Here is a 9111-nt window from a genome sequence, read left to right as displayed (position 1 = left end):
ACCTGTCGAAAGCAATACACACGGGAAACTGGATTTGGAAGAAGTGAAGAGCAAGAGCAAAAAACAAAACAAAATGAACTAGAAAAGACCCATGACTATGCTTTTGGTGGAGATTTTGAGGACATTGAAACTTCCAGATCTCTGTACTCTCAGCGTGGCAGTGCTGGGCACAACGAACCTTCGCAGGTTTTGAATCCAGTGGAAAAATATCTGACTCAGCTGGTGTTTAGTACATCAATAGAAACAGCAGCAGCAATGAAAATGACATACAGTTTGTAGTGACAGACAGCACAGCTGATGTCGCCAAGACACTGATGAAAAAACAATCCTGGAAGCATTTTAAAATTGTAAGAAGTTACCGTGGCCACCAACTCATTAATGCCTGCAAAACCTGCAAGGTATAATAGCAGGTGAACGAGAAAGACTTTTGATTATTGTATTATCTGGACAAAAAGAAAACAAGCTCAAATGAGCTAAGATCCTCGTCCTCTTAATGATGACGTCATAAAAACGAATATGACGTCATTGTGATGTATCAGGTTTGCGATAAATTATCTGTGCTCATGCCCGGCTTGATTCCCGCAAACAAAATTCAAAAAGCTTGCCTAGTTTCGGACATAATTTTTTAGGCGATTTCCATTAGCGGAGATATTTTGACGTCATAACTTTTTTTCTAGGAGGAATTTTCAAAATCGGAGATGGTTACTGTCTGCACTGCGTATTTTTACATATATATGCCAAGTTTCAGGAAGTTTCGATGAAAACTGTAGGCTGTGAAACAAAAATGTCCACAAGAAGAAGATGAAGAACAACGTGAGTAGGACTTAGAGATCCTCCACAAGGATCTAAAAAGAAAATGTTTGTCTGAATAGCCTTGTACTATCCATAAGTCAGGACATTTGCAGCAGCACAACCAATGGCAGGTGGAGCATGCCAAAGCATACATTACTGTGCATGATATTGAGACGTACAGGTGGTGGACACAAAAAAAAAATAGAAACACCAATGGAAAGTGACTCAATACTAATAGGGCGTTGGGCCACCACGTGCGGCCAGTACGGCCTGTATGCTCCAAGCATAGAGTCCACCAGTGTCTGGAATTCTGCAGGAGAGATGCGGCACCATTCTTCCACAAGAAAGTCAATCGACTCACACCTGTTTGACGGAGGTGGAAAAAGCAGTCTCAGGCATCGTTCCAGAATATCCCATAAATGCTCGATTGGGTTCAGATCGAGTGACTGAAAGGCCATGAAATATGGATAACAGTATCATGCTCATCAAACCATTGGGGAACCAAATGTGCTGTATGGATGTGGGCATTGTCATCCTGGAAGACACCCCTCTTGGGGCAGGAAACAAATGCTGCAACATGTGGTGAAGATGATCACTTAGTGCCAAAAAAAGTAGCGATTGGCATCGACCTTGCCTTCTAAGAGAAAGAACTGCACTAAAAACATGCTGGGAAAATGCACCCCAAGACATAACAGAACCCTCAGAACCCTTCACCGTTGGAAACAAGCACTCAGGGCTGGAGAGGTCTATCGGTTGGTGCCACACGTGCACTCGCTTGTTTGTCGAGAACATGGTGAAGGACGATTTATCTGACCATATCACATTTCTCCACTGCTCGGTAGTCCAATGCCTGTGCTCTTTGTACCACTGGACTCGCAAACGTTCATTGCCAGGTGTGGTGAGCGGTTTGTGCACTGCAACCCGACTATGGCAGACCGTTTTTGATGAAACTGGCTGCTCGCGCCCCAGGTTGAAATTTACAGTGAATTGATCTGCAGTTGCTCACCTGCTTTGCCTTGCATTTCCCGGGAAAGACATTATCAGCAAAGGGCAACAGTGGGTGGAAGCACATACTCCAGGATCATGATATCCATGCATTAATTCGAGTTCCATGCCGACATCACCCGAGACACCATTGCTCATGAAAAACATCAGCAAGTTGAGTCTGTCTTTGTCATTGAAGCTCCTGCCAAACACACCCCAACAATCACCCCTCTTTCAAAGTCAATGAGGTCTCCGATTGCAGCCATGCTTATCCATAATTATAGGCAACCAGGCCTGTGCAGCATTTTTATACATGACCCTAAGCATGCTGGAATGTTATTTGCTTAACACATGGGCCACACCTATGTGGAAGCGGTTGCTTTCAATATACTCGATGTCGCTCATTTACCCAGGTGTTTCCATTTTTTTTTTGTCCACTACCTGCACGTTCCTTAGTAAATATTTAATAACTTTGATAATTAAATATGGACATTGTGAAAACTGAACCTTCGGTTTATAACTGGAAACTGCCACTGCTAATGCTGCACAAAAAAAAAAAACATCATCTGTATTATCTCAACAAATTGTATGTAACCCACGAGGACAATCGGTCTTTCCCTCTGAGTTTGATGACTTTGACAAACTCCTAAATGAGTTATATGGTCCAAGAAGATCTTTACATACAGCTCATGGTATCACACTCCAGACAGACTCTGATGAAGTTGCTGATGAACAAAACAGAACTGTGCCAAAAAAAACAAACAAAGGAACGCTCTCAACAGCAACAACAAAGCAAAAACTTTCCAGCATGTTATGTGACATGATGAAAGAGCTCTGTTATGGTCACCAGACAAAAGTAATACAACGGTTCAGAAACTACATTCATTGCATCAAGGAAGCAAAATCTTCTACGGATTATGCTTCGACGGTACACGGCAAATATGCCAGGATGGGGAGGATTTGTATCCATCACTGATGACTCGCCGCATTACACTTATCATTATTGGATATTACCCTGTCACACACAGTCCTATTACTGACTAAAAGCCTGTACAGTAGTGCTTGAATCCAGCTGAAGAAGTTTTCCATGGGGTGGGACAAAAGTATATCACCACCACAATTGATATGGGTGTTCGCCTGAACGCATATCACTTGGTGTGGAACGATCCAGAGATGTAAACACATTATTGTTATTGGAACATTTAATCTGACACGTGCATACTTTCATATGATTTGTAAAAATATATATTAAAAAAACTGGAAAGCTGTGGGTTCTCTGATGTATTGTTGTGGGCCGGGGTTCTGGGGCGATGAACGACCACGAGGTGGAGCAGTGGAGCCGTCTCCCACCGAACACCCGGAATTTAGGTCGTGACTCTCGGACAACTCCGAAAGGTCACGGGTCACTTGGAGGACCGTGGTCGCCAATATTTCGACGGCGTGAGGTAGGGTCCACTTGTCTAATTCCAATTTACCTAAGTACCCACGCCGTCCAACTACCGGGGAAACCACACCCTCGGCCGACTTTGTCCGAATCGAGTCGCTATCACCGACTCGGACCTGGTGAAACCGAGTGGGAGTTACCAAAGCTGCGCCAGACCAAATGAACAATTTATGGCACGAACGGCCTTACTAATTCTCAATACGCACCTTGCTAGGTCAATGAATGAAAGCACAGAAAATGAGCTGGTTCATTTAACAGGGGTTTTATTTTACATTAATCGGGAGGGAGACACAGAGGAGAGTTATCATGAATAAGAAATGTAATTCACAATGTACAAGGCACTTAACAATTCTACTTATCAGACTGGCGCCACACACACACACACACACACACACACACACACACACACACGCACACCAAAAGAACTGGACCCCGTCGAGTCTTTATTTTGGCCTGTCAGCTCGGAGGGAAGGCAAGCTGAGGGCAGGGGCCTATTCGGGTACCTCCCTGCCTCGTGCGGTTTCAATGGACCCGCACTTGTGGGGCTCGGAGTTCGTGACGGGAACGGGGATCCCAGCTCGAGCACTCCAACGCAAAACACCACGGTGGGACTCTAACCCACGACCCAGGGTCCACGGGCCCACGACCTGGCTGCTCGGTCACCACCACCAACACGAGGAGCCACCGCAAAGGACCGCAGACCGCTCGAACCACGACCGCAGACCAAGCCAATCACCACAATCACTTCTCTGCTGAACCCTGGTCCAGACAACCACTCGACTCTTCTGAGGTGGGAGGGGTCTCTTCTCCTCTCCACCTGATTGGACGGTCGGTTGTCAGGCGACTCGTGGCGGCCCTTCATTGGTCGGGCCGAACACTCCATCTGGCTAAGGCGGAGCCAGCCCTGAGGTGACGAAACCTCCGATCACATCCGTGGTCCCAAACACGTGCGTAATGGCGACCGGGTCGAGTGCGGGACAGTGGCGTTGTTGTTGTAGTTGTAGTTGTTGTTGATGAAGATGTAATAAACCTGACTATAAAATAACTTGTAGCGCACACATGTAATTCCCATTAAACAAAGGGGATGGATTCTCACTATAAACACATACTTATCGAAATAACTGAACTACGGGCACTCTGGCTGCTTGTGTGCACAAGGTTGCCAAATCCGTAACAGTATTACTTGAAGCAGGCTTGGTAGTATCAGGAACAGTTCATGGAGTCCTCAGCACCAATCACTGCAGCCGAACTTTGGCGTGTCACACGACAATGCTGGAGAGTCTTGAACGACTGCTACTGGAGCAATTTTTGAATGACAAGAATGAAGACAAAATATTCAAAAGTCTTCAGGAAGCATCAAAAGGAAAACTTACGAAAGTTTCAACAGCACCAAGGAAAGATCGTATGGAAGTAGTTAGATGATGAGGCAATCTCAGGTTACATTGATAATGTGGATTTCAGAATGGGATCCGAGTAATGCACACAGCATCTTGGTCCTCAGTTACTTCCATAAATGCATGTTCAGAATGGACCCATCCCCTTGTCTGGTGGGATTCTAACTCTGATGCATTGGAGAAGGGGAGAGAACAGGTTCCCTTTTTTTTTTTACTAAGGGACAACCTTTTCCTCTTTTCGACACATTCATGACGTTTGATTTTATGTAAGTTTTCATTTCTGTATAAGCGATATTCACCGTTCGAGCAAGCGATAAAACAGCCGTTAGCCCAACGGACACTCGTTCTATTCCCCTTCCATCGAGACACATTGGCTTGGAAATACAGGATTTATTTCCACATTTTATTTTGGTTATCATTATCATTTTCATATTGGACTTACAGGATATTTTAGTCATTAATCACATCGCAAGCTTTTCCAGAACAGTTTATTCTGATGATCAAACATGGCTGTGGTCTCGGATCATTGACCTCAGACACCCACCTTTTTCCATCGGCGAGCGACACCCCGTTCAGCAGCTCTGTGGACGCTAACTAGCTCTTTTCGTATCGGGCTGAACAAAAAGAGGTGATAATTTCCCGTTGACGTTTTGTGAGCGCTTCACGTTTTCACTCGGTTGTTCCAGTAAATGGCTGCTTCCTGGCGTTCATCCAGCGCCCTGAACATGGCGTCATAAGCCAGGCCTGTGTTAATTGGGAGTTGCATCTTGTTCGATGGTCAGGAGAGAATGACCACGAGAATGGATGGTTGGAGGTCTCGTGTAGGAATCCGCCAATAAGCAAGCTGGATTTGACTGAAGTCGTGCTTGAGGCTCTGCCCACGCCGGTCGCCTATAAAAGGACGGCAGGACTGCGCTGATGACAGTTGGACCGTTCCTGCTGGTTCTGCTTGGTCCGACTCATTCTTGGCGTTCTTGATTCTTGGTGTACGTGGTTCTTGACATTCCTGGTTCTTGGCGTACCTGGGTCTTGGCGTTCCTGCTTCCTGGGGGTGACGTGACGTCAATTGGTGTTCGAGCCTGTTTGCGGGTGGGTGCACAGCGAGGCAGGGCACTGGCAGTGGAAACGAGCCAAGCAGTGGAGAGCTCATTTGGACAGGTAGACCAAGGCATGCTCACACATTTTGGGTTATTTTATTTGACGCGCGACGACTTCTGCCCTGGTAAGCCGAGACCGGATTTCTTTTCCCCAGAATGGTCTGGTGGGTACCCGTGTCTCGTGTTTAATCGTTGAGTAAGGCATAGTGATAAGCATCTGCTCTTTGTCCATTATATATATATATATATATATATATATATATATATATATATATATATATATATATATATATATATATATATATATATATATATATATATGCTTGTTGAATTCTTTATTTGTTTGAGATTACTTTGTTTATTGAACATTTGATTGATTTGAATTCATCCATTTAATCGACAAGGAAATTTTTAAAAGTTCTTCAGTTTATATATTGTTGCGGTTCTGGGAACCGCATGCATACAACAGATAGGTGTCCCAAGACAGTTATTCCATTATTATACGTGTAGATAGTCCCTTTCCTTTTGTTTAGCGGGACAACAAGGGAGTGCATTGCGACGATCTAATAGCTAGAGTTGCTTCAATCATTTTTTCCTTCATTTCGTCCCCACTCTTCTTTTCGTCTGATTATTCCTGAGGTAAATCAGCACGTGCGGTGCCGCGGTGAAGGACCTGCTGCACAGAGATCCTTGTTCCCGGCCGAGCCCTTAACCCGGCACGTGTGGCGAATCATGTGCGCTTGGCAGTGCGGGGTTGGCGACTCGAGCTTCCGATGATCTGGAGAAGATTGCCGGTTGCATTAAAAAGGCATGCGAATAAATACTTCAAGAGGCTGCACGAATGGTGTTTTTCACAACAAAGGAAACACGGCCAGCACGACGCCCACGCTGCACGAAATGCGTACGGAGGCCGATAAAGACGACTCCATGCCATGTTTGGCGGGATACGAGTGTGCGGAGTGGAAGCGGCTTGTTTTTTTTTTAAACTCAATATCCGACACATATTGGTGTTCGCCCCGCGCACACACGAGAGGAGTCATGTGAACGCAAGCGCTGGCCACGTGCATAATGGCGGAACCACACGCACTGTATGGAATGTGCTTGAAAGCAGACACATACGCCGCTCGTGAAACGTGCATGGATTTATCCATGGCGGTGTACCTTCGGTCCTCGCTGGGAGCAGCAGATTCTCCACGGACGGTGAACGTCTTCTCGTCTCTAGGGCCAGCGAAGCTGCGATCGAGCCGAGGAATGTACAGTGCGGGCCACGTTGGCACGCGCGGAGTGAGCGCGTTGATCGACGCTGGTCGAACGCCCGAGCGGGCATGCGGGACCCTCGACCGGTCGCCTGGGCACGGCCCCGGGGGTTTTGCAGGATGATTCGCGTTCCAATTTCGGTGTGGGCGATTCGTGTCGTGTCGTGGGGTCGGAGCGGAATATATTCGCTGTCTGGGATGGCCTTGCCGGAAACGAAGTGAAGCGGTTTCCGGCCCAAGCTGGCGGGCCACGTGAGGGGTCAGGGCCAATCGGAGCGCCCAATTCAGGTGATGACGTTACGATTCGGGGTGGCCCCTCCCCTCGAGCTGCAAATCCTATAAAGGTCGGAGAAGTCCCTCCATCTCTCTCTTGCTTTCTGAGTTCTCCACCTCTCTAGCCTCGTGAACACCGCCACGACCCGCCTCCTGCTGCCCAGACTCTGCCTCCTCATCTCCGCCCACATGACGTCGTCGAGCCCACCCGCCTACGACTCCGTCCTCGCACTCTGGACTCCGCCCCTTCTCGACTCAATCTCCTCCTTTACGGTGCCCAATTCCTGGTTCTAAACTCCCTCTTCACAGTGCCGGATTAAGGCATGGGCTTTATGGGCTGCAGCCCAGGGACTTCCGCCAGCTGAGGGCCTCCAGAGATTAAGTGAAATTAATTTACTGTGAAAAGTTACTTCATTTGTAAATGCAGAATGAAAGTATAAGTATGCTGAATTATCTCTTTAAAAAAGGCTCAATTCATATACTGTATAATATACTGGAATATTTTTCTTTCCCATTATTCAAACTCATTGGCGCTGGCAATCCTGATTACAACGAGACAATCTCATACTCGCTTAGGGCCTGTACAATAAATCGCTCATTCCATCAAAACTTTCCTTCTTCTTCTTCTTTCGCCATTGCTTTGTTGGGAAATGTTCACTTTCAAAACTTTGTTGGGCAATTTGATGAATTCAGGAACAAGCATGACACACCGCAAGCTTCTGATATCTACACCCTTGTGCTAAAAAAAATGGATTAACTTCTTCATTCCCTAATATTGAAATAGCACTACGGATTTACTTGTGTTTAATGATAACTAATGCGACTGGAGAGAGAAGTTTCTCCAGGCTGAAACATATATAGAATGTACTCAGGTCAACAATGACACAAGAACGACTTAACAGACGAGCTGTCATGGCAATTGAAAATGATGTTCTCAAAAATTTACAATTTACTGATGTTTGAGAAATTTGTTAACAAGAAATTACACAAAGCAAATGTTTGAATTTTAATTTTGTTTAGCCTTGTCAAATAAATTTAATATTTCAAAAACTTATTTTAGTTTTGAAAATATCACAATATCTCTTCTCTTTTTGTTGTGTTACACTTGCACCCATCTATGCGGGCCTAATGTTGACATGATGTTGTCGAAGTTGAATAAACTGATTTCAAGAATCCGAAATTCGAGTTGCGTGCTTTTGTTAATTATCACTGGGGGCCTCACAGTATCTGTAGCCCAGGGGCCTACAAAATCGTAATCTGGCCCTGCCTCTTCATTGGGGTTTCTGTGTCTGTGTGTGTGCGTATGTGTGTGTCCTGGCACCTGTCTGCCTAAGTAAGACTGCAGAAGATCGTTATTGTTATTAATTTCGCATTGTCTGCTCTGTGTCCCCTTTTGTAAGTCCACTGTTAATAAATTATCATTAAGAATGTTCCCAGCTCGTCCTTGTGGTTTCTTTCATTGATCCAGTATGGTCCGAATCCTAGTTTAGCCAGGACTTTATTCCCAACGATCCGTTCCTTTTAGCCGGTACGTCCTTGGCGGTGTCGCACGGCTGCATCCGGTTTGGACAAGGCATACCGAGGGCGTGTTCCCCGGTAATTAAACCACGTGATTAATTAGGTAACCCGATTAACCCATAGACAGGAGGACCCTCGGTCATGCGGTTGAGTTATTGGCATCCATGGTCGGTTAAGCGACCCGCCGCGTCGCAGATTTATCCGTGTGTGACGGCCTACAATTCTGGGGAGTCTGGTGGGAACCGACATAGCTTCCCCCACCTAGTGGTCTTCTCACCCGACCCCCGGCCCGCAACAATATTTTTCTTATGAATAAATTCCTTGTTGACGTTTCAACCTGTCTGTGATTGTCA

The sequence above is a fragment of the Eptatretus burgeri genome, chromosome 9 (genome assembly GCF_056783735.1).
Source record: "Eptatretus burgeri isolate ZD-2024b chromosome 9, Ebu_testis_v1, whole genome shotgun sequence".
NCBI classification, from domain to species: domain Eukaryota; kingdom Metazoa; phylum Chordata; class Myxini; order Myxiniformes; family Myxinidae; genus Eptatretus; species Eptatretus burgeri.
Note: the sequence above shows the minus strand (reverse complement) of the source record.